The 23,452-nt window shown below is 40.5% G+C and overlaps 1 protein-coding gene and 1 non-coding gene across 3 annotated transcripts in view; one reads left to right on the top strand and one right to left on the bottom strand.

Annotated features, from left to right (window-relative positions):
* The first annotated feature begins 875 nt into the window (after positions 1-875).
* SCAP (SREBF chaperone) overlaps positions 876-23,452 on the top strand; it is a 70,146-nt gene continuing 47,569 nt past the window's right edge. Inside the window, exon 1 of one of the 2 annotated variants that reach the window (XM_027038576.2) lies at positions 876-1,014. The gene's annotated coding sequence lies outside the window, so the exon portion shown is untranslated. Of the gene's footprint in view, positions 1,015-7,978; positions 8,001-23,452 lie in introns of those variants that run through there. The other variant, XM_053219512.1, reaches the window with a different exon arrangement.
* On the bottom strand, positions 9,396-9,498 carry LOC113593612 (U6 spliceosomal RNA). The gene has a single exon (XR_003413892.1). It is a non-coding gene; the product is annotated as a U6 spliceosomal RNA (small nuclear RNA).

A 23,452-nucleotide genomic window follows, 5' to 3' on the forward strand; every position in this document is an offset into this window, starting at 1 on the left:
AGGAGTAGGGGCTGCGATCCAGGTCCCTGCGCGTGGGCCCCGGGCAGTCGCAGCACGCAGCATCCCGGGATGGTCAGCGCTGGGCTGTGTCCCCAGCGCCGGCGAAGGCCCCTCCTGTTCCGCTTGTGTGAGACCCAGTAAGGAGCCCTACGTAAGGGCTTTTGGGACGCTCAGATGAATGCTCAGCTCAGCACCCGGCACATAGTAAAAAACTCAGTGGACGCAGATGTGCGGTTCCAACAAAGACACACAGTATGTGTAAAATGAATGGTTAAATGCCCCTCGGCGGATAGAAAAGCCCAGCACCCTAAACCTGCCCGCCACTCAATCATATCTGCCCACCACACATCAGCAGCACCCAGAGCCTTCCTTCTCTGTGGATGACTTTTCACAAAAATGAGATCGTACTGTACAGCTCATTTTGAACCATCTTTCAAGAACAGGTTTCAACATCAGTAAATATTCATAAAACTTATCCTTTAAAAAGGCTGTAGGGAAATCTGTTTTATGGACAGAAGTTATTCCAGCCATATGTATTTGTTGTGCATCTGCATGGTTGTTTTTAATTTATCGCTGTTCCAAACGGGGCCATAGGCATCTGGTGCACGTTTTTGATAAATTCTCTGCAAGGTGCTGTCTGTCAAAAGCCCTGGTGCAGTCCTCAGGGCCCTGCCCCATCTTCACGCCCCGCCCCGCTCCGCCCCGCCCAGCCCAGGACCGCCACTTCTCCCTCCCTCTGTGTGTTGTGGCGGGCGTCCGCCAGGGGGCAAGCGGGAGGCGCGGGCGGGGCTCGACTACGCATGTGCGCGCCTCTGGAGCACGTGCGGAGGGCGGTGAGGGCGGGAGGGGAAAGGTAGGAGGTGAGAGGTGAAGGGGCGGAGAGCTGCGCGGGCGCCCGGCGGCCGGCATAGAGAGGGCGGGCACCACGCACCGGACCACGGGCCGGGAGCGCGCACGCCGCGCCCCGCCCCCGCCGCCGCCGCCACTGCCGCCTGGGAGCTGCTGCCGCCACAGGTACCGCCGCGCGTGTCCCCACGGCGCCTGTCCACGGGCTCGGGCTCGGGCCTCCGGCCGCGCGGTCCCGGGAAGTCGGGGGTGGGACCGCCGAGGGCACTGGCGCGCGGGCGTGGGCGCTGTCCAGCAGCCGTGCGGGCCGGGAGACCGCAGCCCGGAGAGGGGGGCCGGGCCGCCGCGTCCCCACCCCCACCCGGGCCGCGCCCCCGCCCGCGCGCCCGTGCCCCCACCCAGTCCCTGGTCCCGCGTGACCACTGCCGGGGGAGGGGGTCTCGCCGTTGCGGCCGGCCCCTGGCCCGCGGTCCCGGGAAGCCGCCGCTTCTAGAACCTGCTTTGGGGCTGTCTGGGTTTTCTAGAGTGCGGGGGAGAGCATGCTGTCCACTCCTGTCTCTTTTGGGCTCTCTGGTTTTGAGGCAACACGTAGCTTCTTTGCTGGGTTTTGCTTGGCTTCTAGTTTTATGTTTTGCCAAAGCCCAAACTTTGCTCAATCACGTTGCCTGTGTTTACCGTGTTGCTTTGTGTTTATTATTACCTTAGTATATCGTACAGGATTATAATGTCACGGTTGCAGGAAGCCTGGACCGTTTGAATCTCAGAAAGTTGTACAGGTGGAAATGCTGTTGGCCGGAGGGGGCGGCGGGTCCCTGTGGGGGTTCTGGGAGGAGTTCTCCTCGGTCTGGCTTCTGGCTATCCCACCTCTTGTGGTGACAATCAGAGCTGCGTGATTACACTCTTTGGGGATTTTGTGATAATATTTGTGAAAAAGACCTACGAAAGGTTTACTTAATGATGTTAGATTTGTGTTTCTTTTATCCGACCAGACCTTTTGCGGAGTTTGGTTATATGGTGGCTTATTGGTGTGCTGCTGTCTCAGGATATCGTGCTAAGATTGAAGGCTAGGGTCAAGGATGTCTGGTTAGTGCCGAACACACCCTAGTGTTCCTGAATGCTGCTTAAATGATGAACTATTTCTTTTCCTTTTTTTTTTTTTACAGTGCCACATTTTAAGATAAAAATTTTTTGGAGTATGGTTGACTTGCAATGTTACATTATTTTCAGATGTACAACAGTGATTGAACTTCCTATGTTTTGCTCACCACAAGAGTAGTTGCCATCTGATCTGTATATTGTTTTTGAACATTTATTCATTTTCGAGACAGTGAGAGAGAGAGAGAGCGAGAACGTGAGGGGGGGGGGGGAAGAGGGAGGGAGACACAGAATCTAAAACAGGCTCCAGGCTCTGAGCTGTCAGCACAGAGCCCAACGTAGGGCTCGAACTCACCAACTGCCAGATCATGACCTGAGCTGAAGTCAGATGCTTAACTGCCACCCAGGTGCCCCTGACCTGTATATTTCTAAGTGAATGTTAATATAGTTTTGGTTTTAAGGTGTTTTTACACATTTGGAGCATTCCCACTAAGCACATGATGTAAAAAACAAAATATAAATGTATCTTAATATTCATTCTTTTGGTCATAGATTGAAAGCATTACTTCTCATTTATTATGAACTAATTGGGTGTTTGAGAGCTCTCTTTCTCTCTCTCTCTCTCTCTCTCTCTCTCTCTCTCTCTCTCTCTCTCTCTTTTTGCTGTTGTGCAAAAGCAGCATGTCTCCTGAGGTCCCCATGTGCTTTATAATCATTGGTATCCCCCCCTCCCCCTCACTGTCCCAGCAATCTAGACTAGTTTACAGTTGTGGGGTGGATAAAAAGTCTACTCCTAGTGGGCAGAAAGACTATGAGTTGCCTGGGGTCATTATGAGTTGCCTGAGCAAGTAAACTGTCCAGTTGGGAAGCAAACCATGCCTGTGGGGTTCAGTACTCGTGCATTTATTAATATTTGGCGGCAGACTTTAGAGATGCTTACTCTCTTAGTATCTAGCCATGCACATGGATGTGTCTTAAGGACCGTGGAATGACACTTAGGTTTCTGTGCTGTTTGTTTAACCTCACCATTGGTAGCCATTTGCTGTCGCCAGGGTTAGTTATATTGGCTCTGATGGGTACTTTGTATACGGTTTATGTCATCACTTCCATTTGAGCAGATGAGGTTGCCTCTCGTAGAGAAAGTGGATTTCCAGGGTCACCCAGCTTGTAAGTGGTGGATCAGGCCTTCAGATCTGCCAGAACCTGCTACTTGAGCTACTTCCACTGTAACTTGCTCCCATCCTGAGTTGGCTGATGAAACAAAGTCCAGGTGACATGTTTTTTTTTTCCCCCTGCCTGAAGTAGTAATTTTGAGTGAAATATTTATTGAACGTGTGTACTGTCTAGATACTGTGTTAGGTGCTCTAATAATAGCTTATCTCACTTAATCATCGTAGTAACCGGGGGAGATGATACTGTTATCACCCCCTTTAATGATGAGTTTTACAGGTGTTATCTGCCTGGCCCCGGGTCACCTGCTGAGTTAGAGGCAGAGCCCAGGCTCTGCAAACCTAGGCTTGCTTGACGACAGTCTGTACTTTTATGTTCTTCTTGCGCCTGCTGGCTTCACAGTCTCCTCCGTTGCCCGTTGGCAGGTGAGAGGTAGCAGAAGAAGGTGATGGGGTGAAGGGTAGAAGCCAGCATCACAGACCCAAGTGTCAGATGTGGAACTCAGCAGGAAGTAGACTGCAGTTCGGCCCTGCATTTGACAGCTTCCTCTTGAGTAGTCAGGGGCACTGCCAGAGAACGCTTGCAGGGTTGCTGGCCCATACATGAGTTTTGCAGTGGAGTCCAAAGATGGGGAGTGCATGCATCAAAGGTGCACATGGGTCTCAGGAAAAAAAAAAAAATCAAAACTGACTTTCATGTTTATTTTAGCTTTACTTAATTTTTATTAGGTTATTTTATGATGTACACTATATAGTAGTATATACATATAACATGTACTAATATATATATATTGGGATGTTTACTCAAATTCTTGTTGGGGTTTCATAATCAAAAACATTTGGAAACCTCTGATTTGATATTTAGCATTTGTATCAAATATGTAAGGTGTTGTGCTAATCATTTGTTCCTGAGTTGGAAGTTTAATGAAGTTCACTGTGATTCCACATAAAGAGGGAGAATGGTATTTCATATTAATAACCAATTATAAATTATTTTAAAAGTTGCAGTTACAATTTTGTGAAAGAGGATATGGTTATTTTAATGGTCTTTGTCTCAAATATAGCAGCAGTTTTAAGTTTGAAGCTATAGTAACTGAGATAGCCCTTTAGAAATTAAAATTTTGTTGAATCTCTTCTATTTTAAACCTGTTAATGTCAGAAGTGAGACACTAAAACAGTTAACATAAATGTGGCAGTTGTAATAGTCGTAGATGTTAAGCAACTTCAGAGTATTTGCAAATTTTAGATGATAGTTAGATATATTGAAATTCCAGATACGTTGATTCCTTACCACTTTTTACAAACTAGATTTGATTTTCTTCAGGTCACTCCTCTGCAGTGATTGGTGCATTATATTAAAACAAATTCCAGAATTCTAATTTAAAAAATATATGTAAGTTACTTCCAGCTTATTTCACAGTTGAATAGATTAGTGCATGTTTAGGAGTTCAGTTTAAAATAACAGAAAGGGGTTTGAGCAAAAACAGTATTTCTTTGGCTAGACAAGCTTTTTATTTATTTATTTTTAATCCAGGTGGGACATGATTCATACCAGCAGTTCTTACTTTAGTGTGAATCAGAATCACCTGGAGGGCTGGTTGTCACTTCACTACAGTCCCTGACTCTGTAGTTTAGAGCTAGGCCTTGGAATTTGAATTTCAAACAAGTTACCAGGTGCTGCTGCTGGTCTAGGGAACTATACTTTGAGAACTATGGCTCCATACAGTGCACCTAAAACCAGAGCATGATGCCAGTACTTACGTGTTTCACACTGAATCCCATCAGCGTTAGTCGTATACTATAGTTTTGCCAAGTACATAACTGGCTCTTGTTCTTAGCCAGTTTTCTCATTATTTTTAGATGATGTCATAATTCTCAATTCTCAGTTGAGAATTTCATTCTCATTATATTGCTATTTTTATTTTTTACTGCAATCCTATATTTCTAAATTTGTTGTGGGGTTAGAGATGTTTAAAAAATACAAGTTGTCTGTTGAAGAACAGTTAATAGGCAGGTGTGCATGTGCACAGGTTTTTTTTTTTCTATAATTCCAGTGGCAGGCTTTATTCTTGCTCATTTTCTTGTTCTCGCGTGTTCTTTCTCTATAATGAGATCATACTGTCTTGTATCCATTTTTTGTTATTGCGTAAACATGATTTTATGTAAAACACTATTCTACAGCATTTATTTAAAAAAAAATTTTTTTTAACGTTTTATTTTTGAGACAGGGAGAGACAGAGCATGAACAGGGGAGGGTCAGAGAGAGGGAGACAAAGAATCCGAAACAGGCTCCAGGCTCTGAGCTGTCAGCACAGAGCCCGATGCGGGGCTCGAACTCACGGACCGCGAGATCATGACCTGAGCCAAAGTCGGCCGCTCAACCGACTGAGCCACCCAGGCGCCCCTATTCTACAGCATTTAAAACATTTTTTTAATGTTTATTTTTGAGAGAGAGTGCGTGCATGAGCAGGGGAGGGGCAGAGAGCAAGGGAGACACACAATCCGAAGCAGGCTCCAGGCTCCGAGCTGTCAGCACAGAGCCCAACGTGGGGCTCCAACTATAGGGTGCGAGATCATGACCTGAGCTTAGGTCACACACTTAACCGACTGAGCCACGCAGGGACCCCCATTTTTGTTTTTTTAAACTTAAAATTTCATTTATTTTTATGTTTACCAGTAACTTTCAACTTTGAGCAGCTTGCTGTGTTTGGCTGTGGGTTGGGATTGCACCTTTCAGAAGACTGCACTATTACTCAAAGTCTCCAATCATGGTCCTCTTCAACAATCTTTAGTAGCTCCCTGCTCTCATGATCTTCCCCAAAATGACGTACCCAACTCTTCTTCTCTCTACCAGCTCATGTAGATGCCGCCTCATCTCCATGGGGTGATTAGGTGCTTTCTTTCAGGCCTGACCTCTGGTTGGATGTGGACGTTCATTCTGATTTATCATCCCTGCACCAGTAACTGTTGGAAACATCAAGACCTGCCTTTAGCAAACAACAGAGAATGTTGCATCTCAAATTCCTGTCAGGGAGGATAATCTTGAATTTTTTCACTTCCCAAATGCCATCCCAAGCACAACTGTGAGAAAACATTCGTGAGACTGTGCTGGAAGGTGTTTCAATGCACATGTTCTGGGCAGTGTTTTGTCTTTGAGTGAAGCCAGATCATTAGGAGGCAACATAATTTTGGCCCCTCCTCCAGTTGTTTTTTAGTAAACTGACTTTGCATGGTCCCAGCAGCTTGCATGGAGATCTGTGTGAGAAGTCCCTAAGAAAATCTCTGAGGCCTACTGGAATTTCCATGAGGTTTAATGCTTGGAATGACTGTGCCTCTTCGAAGCCACTGTTTTGATTTTGTCTAAAGTATAGTGTGAATTAAGTCAGTAATGGTTCCCTCTTTGCATTGGCTATTTGGGAGTTCAGAGTCTGATTTGTACTCAGAGTTCTATGGTTTGTATTTTCTATATTAAGGTTACTTTTGGCTTATGATGTTCTTTTTAATGTCTAGTTATTTTGCTCTTTTAGATTATACCATAACATATATAACACATTTGGGGCACCTGGGTGGCTCAATCAGTTGAGGGTCCACATTTGGCTCAGGTCATGATCTCACAGTTTGTGAGTTCTAGCCCCGTGTCGGGCTCTGTGCTGACGGCTGGGAGCCTGGAGCCTGCTTCGGATTCTGTGTCTCCCTCTCTCTCCCTGCCTCTCCCTTGCTCATGCTGTCTCTGTCTGTCTCTTGAAAATAAACGTTAAAAAAAAGTCTCCCTGCATAAAACAAACAAACAAAAAAATATATATATATACACACACATATATATAGACACACATACACATACATACATATAAAACACATTTCATCCCTATTCTAAACATTACTGTAACTATATTGTAACCAAATCTCTGTTCCCCTCCTATTTCCTTTCCTTCTAATACACTTAATCCTCCTAGCCCTGTCTTCCTCCCCCCCACCCCCTCCTGTGTGCTCCTTCTTTTTTGTTGTTTAATTTTTTTTATTGTGGTAAATATATATAAAACTTGTCATCTTAATCATTTTAAGTGTACAGTTCAGTGGTTTAAATAAATTCATAATGTGCAACCATTAATACTGTTCATCTCCCATTTCTCTTTATCTTGGAAAACCAAGACTCTATACCATTGAACAGCTTCCCATTCCCTTCTTCCCCAGGCCCCTGGCAACCACCATTCTACTTTCTGATTTTGTCTACTCTAAGTACATCATATAAATGGAATCATACAGTATTTGTCTTTTTGTGACTGGCCTATTTCATTTATCATGATGTCCTCGTGATTCATCCATGTTGTAGCATGTGTTAAAATGGAATTTATATATCACATTTTATTTACCCATATATCCAGTGATGGATATTTGGGTTGTTTGTACCTTTTATATATTGTGAATAATGCTGTTATGGATATGGGTGTACAAATATTCAAGTTCCTGTTTTCTGTTTTGGGTATATACATAAATGGAATTGCTGGATCATATAGTAATTCTTTGATTAATTTTTTAAGGAACCATCATACAGTTTTCCACAGTGGCTGTACCATTTTACATTATCACTAGTGATGAACAAGGTTTCCAGTTTCTCCACATCCTTGCCAGCACTTGTTATTTTCTGGGGTTTTGTTTTGTTTTGATGGTAGCCATCCTGGTGGATGTGAGATGATATCTCATTGTAGTCTTGATTTGCATTTCCCTAATGGTTAGTGATGTTGAGCATCTTTTTATGTGCTTATTAGCCATTGGTGTATCTTCTGTAGAGAAATGTTTTTTCAAGTCCTTTGCCCAGTTTTACATCAGATTGTTTGTTTTTTTGTTGTTTTAGGAGTTCTCTGTGTATGCTGGATAGTAATCCCTTACCAGGTACTTGATTTGTAAATATTTTCTCCCATTCTTTGTGCTGCCTTTTCACTCTGTTGCTGGTGTATTTTGGTGCACACAATTTTAACATTGTTAAGAAGTCCAATCTGTTTTTTTCTTTTGCCTGTGTCCTTAGTGTCATATCCAAGAAATCATTGCCAAATCCAATGTTGTGAAGCTTTTGCCATTTTTTTTTTTTTTTTAAGTTATCTTACACCCAACATGGGGCTTGAACTCATGACTCTAAGGTTAACTGAGCCAGCCAGGTGCCCCTTGCCCTAGGTTTTCTTATAAGAATTTTATAAGGATGCCTGGGTGGCTCAGTTGGTTGAGTGTCCAACTCTTGATTTTGGCTCAGGTCATGATCTCATGGTTGTGGGATTGTGTGCGTGGGGTTTTCTCTCTCTCTCTCTCTAAATAATAAAGCATAAAGAAAAGAATTTTATAGTTTTAGGCCTTAAGCTTAAGTCTTTTAACCTTTTTTTTTTTAAGTTTATTTTTTTTAGTAATCTCTACCAAATGTGGAGCTCAAACTCACAACCCCCAGATCAAGAGTCGCATACTCTTCCAACTAAGCCAGCCAGTTGGAAGGTCTTTGAACCTTGCGTATTCATTCTTGCTAAATTTTGTAAGGGGATAAATTCTAAAAAGGTTTCGCACATTACAAAGACTTCCTTGTTTATTAATGTTTATTATGGTAAAATTCAAATATATACAAAAGCAGAGAGCAGTGAGCTTTTGTGTGCCTATTATTCAGTTATATCTGTTATTTACTAATTAACTCAGGGCACTCTTGCTTCATCTGTATCTTTCACTCTTCCTCTTTTTATATTTTCAGTTTTTCTTTCTAAATTGTTTTATTTTTAACTTTTTAATTTTAATTTTTTTTACATTTAAAAAAATGTTTATTGTTTTTTACTTTGAGAGAGAGCATACATGCATGCAAGCAAGGGAGCAGAGAGAGAATCCCAAGCAGGCTCCACACTCAGCACGGAACCCAACATGGGGCTTGATCTCATAACCATGAGATCATGACCTGAGTCAAAAATCAAGAGTTAGATGCTTAACCAACTGAACCACCCAGGCACCCCCTTTCTAAATTATTTGATGAGTTTTTTTTATTGTGATAAAATATACATAACATAAAATTTATCATTTTAACCATTAAATTTTTTTTAATGTTTATTTTTGAGAGAGAGAGACAGACTGTGAACAGGGGAGGGGCAGAGAGAGAGAGGGAGAGACAGAATCCGAAGCAAGCTCCAGGCTCTGAGCTGTCAGCACAGAGCCTGACATGGGGCTTGAACTCGTGAACCACGAGATCGTGACCTGAGCCAAAGTTGGACACTTAACAGACTGAGCCACCCAGGCACCCCTAACCATTTTTTTTGTTTGTTTTAATACATGGAATGCTTCATAAATTTGTGTGTCATCCTTGCACAAGGGCTATGCTGATCTTCTCTGTCATTCCAGTATTACCATATGTTACTGCTGAAGCACCATTTTAACCATTTTTAAGTGTACCGTTCAGTGGCATCAGATATATTCACAGTATTGTACAACCATCACCAGTGTCCATTTCCAGAACTTTTTCATCATTCCAAACACAAACTCTGTACTCATTAAACAACTTCCCATTCTTCCTTCCTCCTACCCCTGGCAACCACTATTCTCCTTTCTGTTTCTATGAATTTGCCTATTCTAAGTTCCTCGTATAAGTGGAATCATACTGTGTTCGTCCTTTTATATGTGGCTTATTTCACTTAACATAGTGAACATTGTTCATCCATGTTGTATCATGTGTCAGAATTTCATTTTCTTTTCATTCCTTTTGTAATATTTTCCAAATATTCTCTTGTATGTATATCCACATTTTATTTATCTCTTTATCTGTCGGCAGACATTTGGGCTGTTTCTCCCTTTGCCTATTGTGAATAATGCTACTATAAACATGACTGTACAGATACCTGTTCAAATCTCTACTTTCAGTTCTTTGGATATATACCCAGGGGAGGAATTGCTGGAACATATGGTAATTCTGTATTTAACTTTTTGAGGAACTGCTAGATTGTTTTCCACAGTGGCTGCCCCATTTTACTTTGTACCAGTAACTTACAAGGGTTCCCAGTTGCTCCACATCCTTGGCAACATTACTTTCCATTTTTATTTGTTTTTATTTATTATTTTTAAAGATGTTTAAATGTTGACTTATTTTTGAGAGAGAGAGAGAGAGACAGAGGGAGAGGGCATGCGTGCAGAGCAGGGGCAGATAGACAGGGGGACAAAGAATCCCAAGCAAGCTCTGCACTGTCAGCACAGAGCCTGACATGGGACTTGAACCCGTGAACCACCAGATCATGACCTGAGCCGAGATCAGGAGTCGGACATTTAACTGACTGAGCCACCCAGGTGCCCCTGTTTTTATTTTTTAATAATAGCTATGCTTGTGGATGTGAAGTGATATCTCATGGTTTTTGTTTTTAATTTTTTTTTTTCTCATTTTTTGGAGACAGAGACAGAGTGCGAGTGGGGGAGGGGCAGAGAGAGGAAGACACAGAATCTGAAGCAGGCTCCAGGCTCCGAGCTAGCAGTACAGAGCCCGACGCGGGGCTTGAACCCACGAACTGCGAGATCATGACCTGAGCTGAAGTCGGACACTTAAGTGACTGAGCCACTCAGGCACCCCACTGTCATTATGGTTTTAATGTCATTATGGTTTGCATTCCCTAATGATGAGTGGTGTTGGGCATCTTTTCATGTGCCTCTTGGCCATTAGTATATCTTCTCTAGAGAAATGTCTATTCAAGTCCTTTTCCCATTTTTGAGTAGGCTTTTTTGGTTTTTTGTTGCCAAGTTATAAAAGTTTTTTTTTTTATGTGTTCTAGATATTAAGTCCTTATCAGGTATGATTACTTTTTCCCACTCTGTGGGTTGTCTTTTCACTCAATAGCTTCCTTTGATGCACAAAAATTCAGTTTTTGAGGTCCAATTTTTTTTTCTGCCTGTGCTTTTGGTGTCATATTCGAGAAATTCTTGTCAAATCCAGTATTCTGAAGCTTTTACTCTACTTTCTTTTAAGAGTTTTATAGTTTTAGCTCTTTGTTTAGGTCTTTGATGAATTTTGAATTTTTATATGTGATGTAATGGTCCCATCTAACTATTTTGCATAGTGGCTGTCCAGTTTTCCCAGCACCATTTTTTGAAAATGGCTGTGTCAAGGAGAAGAGCTCCAGGTGAACTTCATCTCAAGCTCTCTCTCACAGTGCTTTTGCAGATTTATGTTGGGAATGAAACCATTTTCTGTGTAACGTTTATATTAAAAGCTTTTGTGACAGTAATGAAAAAGAGTCTCTTCACACTCTCACTTTAGGGTAAGCTATCAAGAACCGTGGTGCCCTCCATCAGGCCACACTTCTGTCAGGAAACCAGGCAAGGGGCCTCTGTCCTGTGTGGATATGGCTGTGCTTGCCCACAGTTAGCTGGGAGCAGGCGGCTGGTCCTCGCCATGCTCCTGCCAGCACCTGCTGGGACTGAGACTGAGGGCACCCTATCCCTCAGCCAGAAGTCTTATGAAATGACTGGGCTGTCCCATTGGGTTCCTGGGTTGCTTCTAGGTTTAAAACAAATTTCTTTGCCTACATTCTTAGCAGGGGTCAGTTCAGTCCCTTTGTTAGTCCTTCCTGACCAGGTCAGAAGGGAATAAGAATGTGGTAGCTGGCACTGTGGAAGAAAATCTGTAATATATTTGTTGTTGTCCAGTTGTGAAGAGAGTTGGCGTCATGTACGTGGTTACTTGTGATGACCATCACAACCAGTTAATATAATTTGGTCTTCCCTTCAATCTGGGTATTGCTGTGCCATCCTAACAGTTACTCTAAATGTGGCAGTAATCATCCTCTTGAATATATATGTATTTTCAGGCTTCAAGTTCTCTGAAATCAGCTTTCATTCATGAAGTGAAACTCCTCTCTCTGTTCTTTTACTTTTAACTTGGTCTGCTGAGAATTCTCTGGATTGTTTGGCTAATTTTGATGCTTTCAGAAGCAGAATTTCCTGTCCTTATCATTGGGCCGCCTTGCAAAACAACTTTCCGAAAAATCTTCTTTCCCCCAAGGATGAATTATTTGCACCAGAGGACTAGTTTAGCACAGTGAACAGACTTGCAGTGACTTTCCGCTCGGCACCAAATGAGATGCTGGGTACTCTAGGGAACACAAAGGCGATTCAGCTGTGACCTTCTTCCCAAAGGGACCATAATCAATCAGGAGGCTCAGAGAGTCAGAACGAACACAGGCATGGGGGAAATACACAGTAACAGAAATTCAGGGAAGACTGCTGCTTCCACAGGGAAGCATTGTTCATTATTTTTAATTTTAGCTTTTCAGTGCAGTAATACATTCACATGGCACAAAATTCAAAAGGAACAACAGAGTATACACAGGGAAGTTTCCCTTCCATCTTGCACTGGCCACCGCATCCTCTCCCTAGAGGCAGCCAGTGTTACCAGTTCTCCAGTATCTGTGCAGGGGTGTTCTTTGCATAATACAGGCAGATACACAGAGAGCTCTTTGCTTTTACATGAAAGTAGCCCACTATATCCCTTGCTTTTTTCTCTCTCTGTTTGTGATAGTTCATTATCGATACATAAGAACTTTCTCATTGTCTTTCACAACTGGATAATTTTCCATTGTCAGGATATACCTTTATTTAGCCAGAGCTCTGTTGATGGACATATAAGGTGTTGTCAATTTTGCTAGTGGAGAAACACTTCTGTAGGCATCATTTGATGCATGGCCAAGTGCATCTGTCTGGTCATTTAGCAGAGGCAGGATTGCTGGGTTGATGAGCATGTGCTTTTGCAATTTTGATAGCTCTTTGCAGATAAACCTCCATAGAGGCTGTGTCCAGTATGCTCCTCAGCTGTGTGTGGCGGTGGCCTCACCGGCACTGTGATAGCACACAGTTTGATCTTTGCCAGTTTGATAGGTGAAAAAATTATTCCTCTGTATATTTTTTCTTCCAAGCTTAGTTCAACCTATAGAAAAGTTAAGAGTAGTAGAGTGAACACTCCTATCAGGTGTAGTTTTAATTTGTATCTCTCCTGTTGCTATAAGGTTGAAGGACTGTTTTCCATTTTCTTTTCTGTGAATAAGTTGTTCATATCCTTTGCCCATATTTCTATTGGGCTTTGGTGTATTTATTATTTTTTAAAATTTATTTAGAGAGAGAGAACATGAGTGGGGGAAGGGCAGAGAGAGAGGGAGAGAGAATCCCGAGCAGGCTTCATACTGTCAGTGCGGAGCCTGATGTGGGGCTTGAACTCACAAACCGTGAGATGGTGACCTGAGCCAAAACTGAGTCAGACACTTAACTGACTGAGCCACCCAGGCACCCTGGGCTTTGGTGTTTTTAAAATTGATTTTGTAAAAATTTTTTGTATATGAAGGAATGTAGCACCTTGCTAATGATATAACTTGCAGTTATATTTTTCCAGCTTGTTATTTATCTTTTTATTTAGAATGATTTTGTCGTGAAAAAAATTTTAATTTAAATTCACGTTAGTTAACATACAGTGTAGTCTTGGCTTCAGGAGTAGAACCCAGCAATTCATCTCTTACATATGACATCTAGTGCTCATCCTGAAAAGTGCCCTTCTTAATGCCCATCACCCATTTAACCCATCCCACGACCCACCTCTCCTCCAGCAACTCTGTTCTCTGTATTGAAGAGTCTTTTATGGTTTGCCGCCTCCTCTATTTTGATCTTATTTTTTTTCTTCCCTTCCCCTATGTTATCTGTCGAGTTTCTCAAATTCCACATATGAGTGAAATCATATGATATCTTTCTCTGACTGACTTATTTCACATGGCATGTGAAATAATTAGGTCATACTCATTGAACTTTTAAGGCTTCTTGGTTCTCTATCATACCTAGAAAGATCTTCCCTAGTAGAAGAGTATGAAAAATTATCCTGTGGTTCCTTAAAGTACTTTTAGAATTTCATTATTTACCTTTAAATCTCTTATCCATTTGGAATTTATTTTGGTGAAAAGTGTGGGTCCAACTTAATTTTTTCCCAAATGGCCACCCATTTGTTGCAATGCCTTGTATTAAACAGGTCATCTTTCTTGCACTTGTTCAAATATCCTTTACTATATGTGATATACTTTGCCACATGTCATATACATTTGGGTGTATTTCTGGACTTTCAATTCTGTACGTCAATTTGTGTATTTATGTTTCAGTACACGTTTTAATTATTCTAGCTTTAGAGCATGTTTTGATATTTGGCAAAGTGAATTCTCATTCATTACCTTTAATTTTCAGAATTTTCTTGGCTATGTTTTACTATATGAACTTTAAGGTAGATTTGCCTGTTTCAAAAAAATCCTTTTTGTTTTTATTGGTACTGTGTTACATTTTTAGGTTAATGTAGGAAGAATGACATTTAGGTGATGAGTCTTTCCCACTGAGAAGATTGTATGCCTTTCTCTTTGCTCAAGCCTTCTTCTGTGTCCCTCAGAGTTTGAGAGATTTCTTGGCATTTCTTGTTAAGTTTATTCTCAGGTCTTTTTCTTTGTTTTTGGTGGTATTGAAGCATTTTATCTTCTACCTTCTTGTTGATGGTGTATGTGAAGGCATTATTTTCTATATATTAATTTTCACCACCTTACCTGATTACAAAACTATAAAGGTTTTTAGTTCATTCTCTAGGTATATAATAATATCATCTGCAAATAATGGTCATTTTACTTTTTCTTTTACATTTACATTCCTGTGTTTTCTTTCAATCACCTAATTGTGACAGCTCATACCTCTACAACAGTAGTAAAAGGGATAGGCTTGTTTGGCCTTTGACTTTGATGGAAATTATTCTAATGTGTTCTCATTGGACTTGATTTTAGCTTTGGGGTTGAAAAGGATATAAATATGTAGCTGAAGTTTGTATCTTTGTGTGTGTGTGTGTGTGTGTGTGTACAATGTAAATGACAGGATTTCTTTCTTATGGCTGGATAATATTCCATTGTATATATGTACCACATCATCTTTATCCACTTCTCTGTTCACATTTAGGTTGTTTCCATATCTTGACTCTTGTGAATACTGTTGTACTGAACATGGAGATGCAGATAGCTCTTTAAGATAATGATTTTGTTTCCTTTGGATATACCCAGAAGTAGGATTGCTAGATTATAAGATAGTTGTTGTTGTTGTTGTTTTTTAATTTTTGTGGAACTTTCATACTGTTTTGCTTAATGACTATACCAGTTTACATTTCCACCAACAGTGTACAAGGATTCCCTTTTCTCCACATCTTTCCCAACATGTTATCTATTGTCTTTTTAAATAAAAGCCATCCTAACAGGTGTGAGGTTATAACTTGTGGTTTTGATTTGCATTTCCCTGATGATTAGGGATGTTGAGCACCTTTCCATGTACCTGTTGGCCATTTGTATGTTTTTTTAAAATCTGTTAGCAAATTATTAGAGCTACAGTTACTAATAGTTTTGTCTTTTAACTTAAAACAATTTTTTTAATGTTTATTTTTGAGAGAGAGACAGAGTGCAGATGGGGGAGGGGCAGAAAGAGAGGGAGACAGAATCTGAAGCAGGCTGTTAGCACAGAGCCCGACACGAGGCTCGAACTCAAGAGCTGTGAGATCATGACCTGAGCTGAAGTTGGAAGACTAACCGACTGAGCCACCCAGGCGCCCCTTAACTTTTATATTAGAGTTAAGTGATTAGCAAACCACCATATTCTGAATTTGATGGTATACTTGCCTTTACCCAGGGTATGTTTTCCTTTTCCTGGTTAGTATCCTTTCATATTGGCTGAAGAACTGCTTTGAGCATTGCTTGTGAGGTCTAATGGTGATGAATTCTCTGAACTTTTGTTTATCCATGAAAACCTTTATCTCTCCTTCATTGCTTTTTTTTTTTTAATTTTTAAATTTTTATTTACTTTCGTGATAGAGACAGAGTGAGAGTTGGGGAGGGGCAGAGAGAGAGGGAGGCACAGAATCTGAAGCAGGCTCCAGCCTCTGAGCTGTCAGCACAGAACTGGATGTAGGACTCGAATTCACGGACAGTGAGATCCGTGAAGTGAGCTGAAGTCAGACGCTTAACCGACTGAGCCACCCAGGTACCCCTTTCCTTCATTTCTGAAAGACACCTTTGTTGGATATTCTTGGTTGGCAGTTTTTCCTTACGATACTTTGTGGTTTTTTGTTTGTTTGTCCTAAATCTTTATCTGAATCACCCAGTACTCATCACAAGTGCACTTCTTAATCCCCATTACTTATTTCACTCTTCTCCTCATCCCTCCTCTCTATAGTTAAGAGTCTGTTTCTTGGTTTGTCTCTTTTTCCCTTTTGCTAGTTTGTTTTGTTTCTTAAATTCCACATATGAGTGAAATCATATGGTTCTCTGACTTATTTCACTTAGCATTATACTCTCTGGCTCTGTCCATGTTATTGCAAATGGTAAGATTTCATTCTTTTTTTTTTTTTTATGGCTGAATATTCCATTGTGTATATATACCACATCTTTATGTGTTCATCTGTCGATGGGCACTTAGCTACTTCCATATCTTGGTTATTCTAAATAATGCTGCTGTAAACATAGGGGTGCATATATCTCTTTGAATTCGTGTTTTTGTATTTGTTGAGTAAATACACAGTAGTGTAATTGCTGGATTGTAGGGTAGTTCTATTTTTAATTTTTTGAGGAACCTCCATACTCTTTTCCACAGTGGCTGCACCAGCTTGCATTCCCACCAACACTGCAAGAGGGTTTCTTTTTCTCCATATCCTTGCCAAAATCTGTTGTTTCTTGTGTTTTTTATTTTAGCCATTCTGACAGGTGTGAGATGATCTCTCATTGTAGTTTTGATTTGCATTTCCCTGATAAGTGACAATGAGCATTTTTTTTATGTTGGCCTGTTGGTCTGTTGGCCATCTGAATGTCGTCTTTGGAGAAGTGTCGCTTCATGTCTTCTGCCCATTTTTAAATTGGGTTAGTTTTTTGGGTGTTGGGTTTTATAAGTTCTTAATATATTTTGGATACTAACCCTTTAGCAGATAGGTCATTTGCAAATGTCTTCTCCCATTCTGTTGGTTGCCTTTTAGTTTTGCTGATTGTTTCCTAAGCTGTGCAGAAGCTTTTTATTTTGATGAGGTCCCAATAGTTCATTTTTGCTTTTGTTTCCCTTGCCTCTGGAGACGTGTTGAATAAGAAGTTGCTGTGGCCAAGGTCAAAGAGGTTTTTGCCTGCTTTCTCCTTGAGGATTTTGATGGCTTTCTGTCTTACATTTAGGTCTTACATCCATTTTGAGTTTATTTTTCTCATGGTGTAAGAAAGTGGTCCAAGTTCATTTTTCTGCATGTCACTGTCGAGTTTTCCCAGCACCATTTGCTGAAGAGACTGTCTTTATTCCATTGGATATGCTTTCCTGCTTTGTCAAAGATTAGTTGGCCATATATTTGTGGGTCCATCTCTGGGTTCTCTAGTCTGTTCCATTGATCTGAGTGTCTGGTTGTGTGCCAGTGCCATACTGTCTTGATGATTATAGCTTTGTAATACAGTTTGAAGTCTGATAAATGGGATTTTCTTAATTTCTTTTTCTGCTACTTCATTACTGATATATAGAAATGCAACAGATTTCTGTATATTGAATTTGTATTCTGCAGCTCTACTGAATTCATTTATGAGTTCTAGCAGTTCTGGGGTGGAGTCTTTTGGGTTTTCTACATATAGTATCATGTTATCTGCAACTAGTAAAAGTTTGACTTCTTCCTTGCTGATTTGGATGCTTTTTATTTCTTTTTGCTGTCTGATTGCTGTGACTAGGAATTTCAGTACTATGTTTAATAAAAATAGTGAGAGTGGACATCCTTGTGTTGTTCCTGACCTTAGGGGAAAGGCTGTCAGTTTTTCCCCATTGAGAATGATATTAGCTGTGAGTTTTTCACACATGGCCTCATAAAAACAACATGTTTTTATGTTGAGGTATGTTCCCTCTAAACCTACTTTGTTGAGGGATTTTATCTTGAATGGATGTTGTACCTTGTCAGATGCTTTTCCTGCATTGATTGAAGTGATCATATGGTTCTTATTTTTTTCTGTTATTGATGTGATATATTACACTGATTGATTTGGGAATATTGGACCACCCTTGCAACTCAGGAATAAATTCCACTTGATCGTGGTGAATGATTTTTTTTCTTTTAAGTTTGTTTATTTATTTTGAGAGAGAGTGCGAGTTGGGAAGGAGCAGAGAGAGGTAGGGAGAGAGAATCCCAAGTAGACTCCATGCTGCCAGTGCAGAGCCTGGTGTGGGGTTTGGACTCATGAAACCACAAGATCGTGACCTGAGCCGAAACCAAGAGTTGGACACTTAACCAACTGAGCCACCCAGATGCCCTTGAATGATTTTTTAAATGTAATTTTGGATTTGGTTTGCTATTATTTTGTTGAGGATTTTTGCATCAGTGTTCGTGAGGGATATTGGCCTGTAGTTCTACTTTTTTTTTGTGGTGTCTTTATCTGGTTTTGATATCAGGGTAATGCTGGCCTCGTGGAATAAGTTTGCAAGTTTTTCTTCCCTCTTCTGTTTTTTGGAATAGTTTGAGAAGAATAGGTATTAACTCTTCTCTCAGTGTTTGGTAGAATTCACCTGTGAGGCAATCTGGGCCTAGATTTTTTTTTTTATGAGTTTTTGGATTACTATTCAATTTCTTTGCTGGTAATTAGTTCAAACATTCTTTTTCTTCCCATTTCAGTTTTGGTAGGTTCTATGTTTCTAATAATTTACCCATTTTTTCTAGCTTGTCTGATTTGTTGTTATGTAATTTTTCATAATATTCTCTTTTCTGTGGTATTTGTTATTCTCCTGTCTCATTTGTGATTTTATGTATTTGGGTCCTTTTTTTTCCCTTGATAAGTCTGGCTTGAAGTTTATCAGTTTTATTGATTTTTCCCCCCCCTAGAGACCAGTTCCTGGTTTCATTGATCTATTGTTTTTTAAATTTCTGTATCCTTTATTCCTCTTTTTTTTAATTAAAAAAGTTTTTTTTAATGTTTGTTTATTTTTGAGAGAGAAACAGAGTGTGAGCGGGGAGGGGGCAGAAAGAGAGGGCGACACAGAATCCGAAGCAGGCTATAAGCTCTGAGCTGTAACACAGAGCCCAATGCAGGGCTCAAACTCATGAACTACAAGATCATGACCTGAGCTAAAGTTGGCCACTTAACCAACTAAGCCATCCAGGCACCCCTGTATCATTTATTTCTGCTCTAATCTTTATCATTTCCTTTCTTCTGCTGGCTTTAGGTTTGTTCTTTTTCTAGCTCCATTAGCTGTAAAGTTAGGTTATTTATTTGAGATTTTTCTTGCTTCCTGAGGTAGACCTGTATTACTGTAAACTTCCCTCTTACAACAGCTCTTGATACATCCCAAAGGTTTTGAACCATTGTGTTTTCATTTTCATTTGTTTCCATGTACTTTTAATCTTTACTTTTTTATTTTTTGAGAGTGAGAGCATGGGCAGGGGAGCGGCAGAGAGAGGGGGACAGAGGATCTTAAAGTAGGCTCTGTACTGACAACAGTGAGCCTGACATGGGACTCAAACTCACCAACTGTGAGATCATGACCTGAGCCAAAGTTGGACCATCAGCCGAGCCACCCAGGTGCCTCTCCATGTACTTTATAATTTCTTCTTTTGTTTTCTGGTTGACTCATTGATTTTTTTTAAGGATTTTTAAATTTTTAGATAATCTCTATATTGAACATGGGGCTCAAACTTACAACCCAGAGATCAAGAGTCGCATGCTCCATTGGCTGAGCCAGCCAGGCACCCCTCATTCATTGTTTAGTTGCATTTTTTTTTTTTTTTTAAGTAGACTTCATGCCCAGCATGGAGTCCAGTGTGGGGCATGAACTCATGATCCCGAATTTAAGACCTGAACTGAGATCAAGTGTTGGTTGCTTAACTGACCGAGCCACCCAGGCACCCCTAGTTGCATGTTATTTAAACCCTATATATTTGTGGTCTTTCCAGATTTTTTCTTGTGGTTGACTTCTTGTTTCATAGTGTTGTGATCAGAAAAGATGCATGGTATAACTTCCGTATTTTTGAATCTGTTGAGGCTTGTTTTGTGGCCTAATATGTGATCTTCTCTGGAGAATGTTCCATATGCACTTGAAAAGAGTGTGTAGTCTGCTGCTTTAGGATGGAATGTTCTGAATAGATATGTTAGATCTACCTGGTCCAGTGTGTCATTCAAAGCCATTGTTTGCTTGTTGATTTTCTGTTTAGATGATCTGTCCATTATGTAAGAGGGGTGCTAAAGTCTCCTACTATTACTATATTATTATTGGTTTGTTCTTTTATGTTTGTTAACTGTTTCACGTATTTGGATGTTGCCATGTTGGGTGCATAAGTATTTATAATTGTTACATTTTCTTGTTGGATTTTCCTCTTTATCGTTATGTAGTTCTCTTGTCTCTTATTACAGTCTTTGTTTTTATGTCTATTTTGTCTGATTAAGTATTGCTACTCCGGCTTTCTTTTGACAGCCGTTGCGTGACAAATGTTTCTCCATCTCCTCACTTTCCAGTCTGCAGGTGTCTTTAGGTCTAAAATGAGTCTCTTTTAGGCAGCATATAGATGGGTCTTTTTTTTTTTAATCTGTTCTGTCACCATGTGTTTTTAGTAGAATGTTTAGTCCATTTGCATTTAAAGTAATTATTGATAGACACATATTTTTGCCATTTTATTACTGGTTTTGTGGTTGTTTGTGAAGATTTTCCCCGATCCTTTCTGTCTTTCATGTGGATCTTCTTTATGCTGGTTTTCTTTAGTGCTATATTTGGATTTCTTTCTTTATATTCTTTACATATTTATTAGTGGTTTTTGATTTGTGGTTACCATTAACTTTCTATTAATATATTCTGCATGTAGCAGCTTATATTAAGTTGATGGTTGTTTAAATTTGAGTCCATTCTTTACTTTTCCCCATGTCTTAGGTGTAAGATGTCATATTTTACATCATTTTGTGTTCCTTGACTGATTTTTTACAGAAATACTATTTAGTTTTTAAAGTTTATTTATTTTAAGAGAGAGAACATGCACACAAACAGGAGGGGCAGAGAGGGAGAGAGAAGCCCAAGCAGGCTCTGCACTGTCAACATGAAGCCTGATGCAAGGCCTTGAACTCACAAACTGCAAGATCAAGAGCTGAAACTAAGAGTTGAATGCTTAACTGACTGAGCTACCCAGACATGCTCAGCAATATTTATTTAAAAATTTTTTTCATGTTTATTTTTGAAAGTGAGAGAGAGAGTGAGAGTGAGTAGGGGAGGAGCAGAGAGAGAAGGAGACACAGAATCTGAAGCAGGCTCCAGTTCTGAGCTGTCAGCGCAGAGCCCAGTGTGGGGCTTGAACCCATGAACTGCAAGGTCATGACTTGAGCCAAAGTCAGAAGCCCAACTGACTGAGCCACCCAGGTGCCCCTGGAAATATTTATTTATTTATTTATTAAAAAATTTTTTTGTAATGTTTTTATTTATTTTTGAGACAGAGAGAGACAGAGCATGAGCAGGGGAGGGGCAGAGAGAGAGGGCGACACAGAATCCGAAGCAGGCTCCAGGCTCTGAGCTGTCAGCACAGACCCTGACGCAGGGCTCAAACTCACAGACTGTGAGATCATGACCTGAGCTGAGGTCAGACGCTTAACCAACTGAGCCACCCAGGCACCCCTGGAAATACTTATTTTTAATGCTTTTGTGTTTCCTATCTTCATACTGTCATTTTTCATCTTTCCTTTCACTCAGAAAAGTCCCCTTTAAGTAGGTTCCACTCTGGGCATGGAGCCCAACATGGAGCTTGAACTCACAACCCTGAGATCAAGACCTGAGCTAGGATCAAGAGTCAGAACTCAACCAACTGAGCCATCCAGGTGCCTCCTCCAAAAGTCCCCCTTAGTATTTCTTGCAGGGCTGGTTAATGGTCATGAACTCCTTTAGTTTTTGTTTGTCTGGGAAATTCTTTCTCTCTCATATTCTGAATGATAGCCTTGCTGGACAGAGTATTCTTGGCTGAAGGTTTTTACCAATTAGCACTTTGAATATTGATTCATGCCACTCCTTTCTGGCTTAGAAAGTTTCTGCTGAAAAATTCACTGATAGCCTTATGGTATTTCCTTTGTATGTAACTGTCTTCTTTTGTATTGTTGCTTTTAATACTTTTTTTTTTTTAATTTTTTTTTTTTTAACGTTTATTTATTTTTGAGACAGGGAGAGACAGAGCATGAACGGGGGAGGGTCAGAGAGAGAGGGAGACACAAAATCTGAAACAGGCTCCAGGCTCTGAGCTGTCAGCACAGAGCCCGACGCAGGGCTCAAACTCACGGACCACAAGGTCATGACCTGAGCCGGAGTCGGATGCTTAACTGACTGAGCCACCTAGGCACCCCAGCTTTTAATACTTTTTTATTTACCACTATATTTTGCCATTTTAATTACAATTAAATTTTAATAAATTTAAATACAAATTAAATGTCTTGGGGTGGATCTGCTTTTCTGATTTTGTTGGGGGTTCTGTGCTTCCTGGATCTGGATGTTTGTTTCCTTGCCCAGCTTAGGGAAGTTTTCAGCTATTATTTCTTCATATAGATTCTTTGCCCCCTTTCTCTTTCTTCTTCTTGTGGTACTTCTATAATACTGTTATGTTTGAGGGAGTCACAGAGTTCCCTAAGTCTATTCTCATTTTGCATAATTCTTTTCTCTTTTGTTCAGCTTGATTACTTTCCATTGCTCTGTCTTCTAGGTCATGAATTCATTTCTCTGCTTCTTCCAGCCTGCTGTTCATTCTATCAGGTGTGTTTCTCATTTTGTTTATTGAGCCTTTTAATCTTTGCTGTGTTATTCCTTATCTCTATGTTAATGGTTTCACTGATGTCCTCCATTTTTTTCAAGTCCAGGGTTGTTTTTTTTTTACGGTAGGTGTTTTTTTTTAAATATTTTTAAAAGATGTTTTTGTTTATTTTTGAGAGAAGAAGAGAGAGAATGCAAGTGGGGAAGGGGCAGAGAAGAGAGGCAGAGACAGAATCTGAAGCAGGCTCCAGGCTCTGAGCTGTCAGTACAGAGCCTAATGTAGGGCTCAAACCCATAAACTGCAAGATCATGACCTGAGCTGAAGTTAGATGCTTAACCAACTGAGCCACCCAGGTGCCCCCCCGCCATTATTTTTTTAGATAAGCTTTTTATCCCTTTCTCCTTCTGTTTTCCTTCTAGGATACCAACAGGGCTCAGATAGTTTCTCTTGATGGTGTCTTATAATTCACATGGGCTTTCTTTTCTCTGTCTCTCTCTCTCTCTCTCTCTGTCTCTCTCTCTCTCTCTCTCTCTCTTTTTGCTCTACTCTGACTGGATAATTTCAAGTGACCTATAAATTCACA

This window comes from Acinonyx jubatus, chromosome A2, assembly GCF_027475565.1.
Source record: "Acinonyx jubatus isolate Ajub_Pintada_27869175 chromosome A2, VMU_Ajub_asm_v1.0, whole genome shotgun sequence".
Taxonomy (NCBI): Eukaryota; Metazoa; Chordata; class Mammalia; order Carnivora; family Felidae; genus Acinonyx; species Acinonyx jubatus.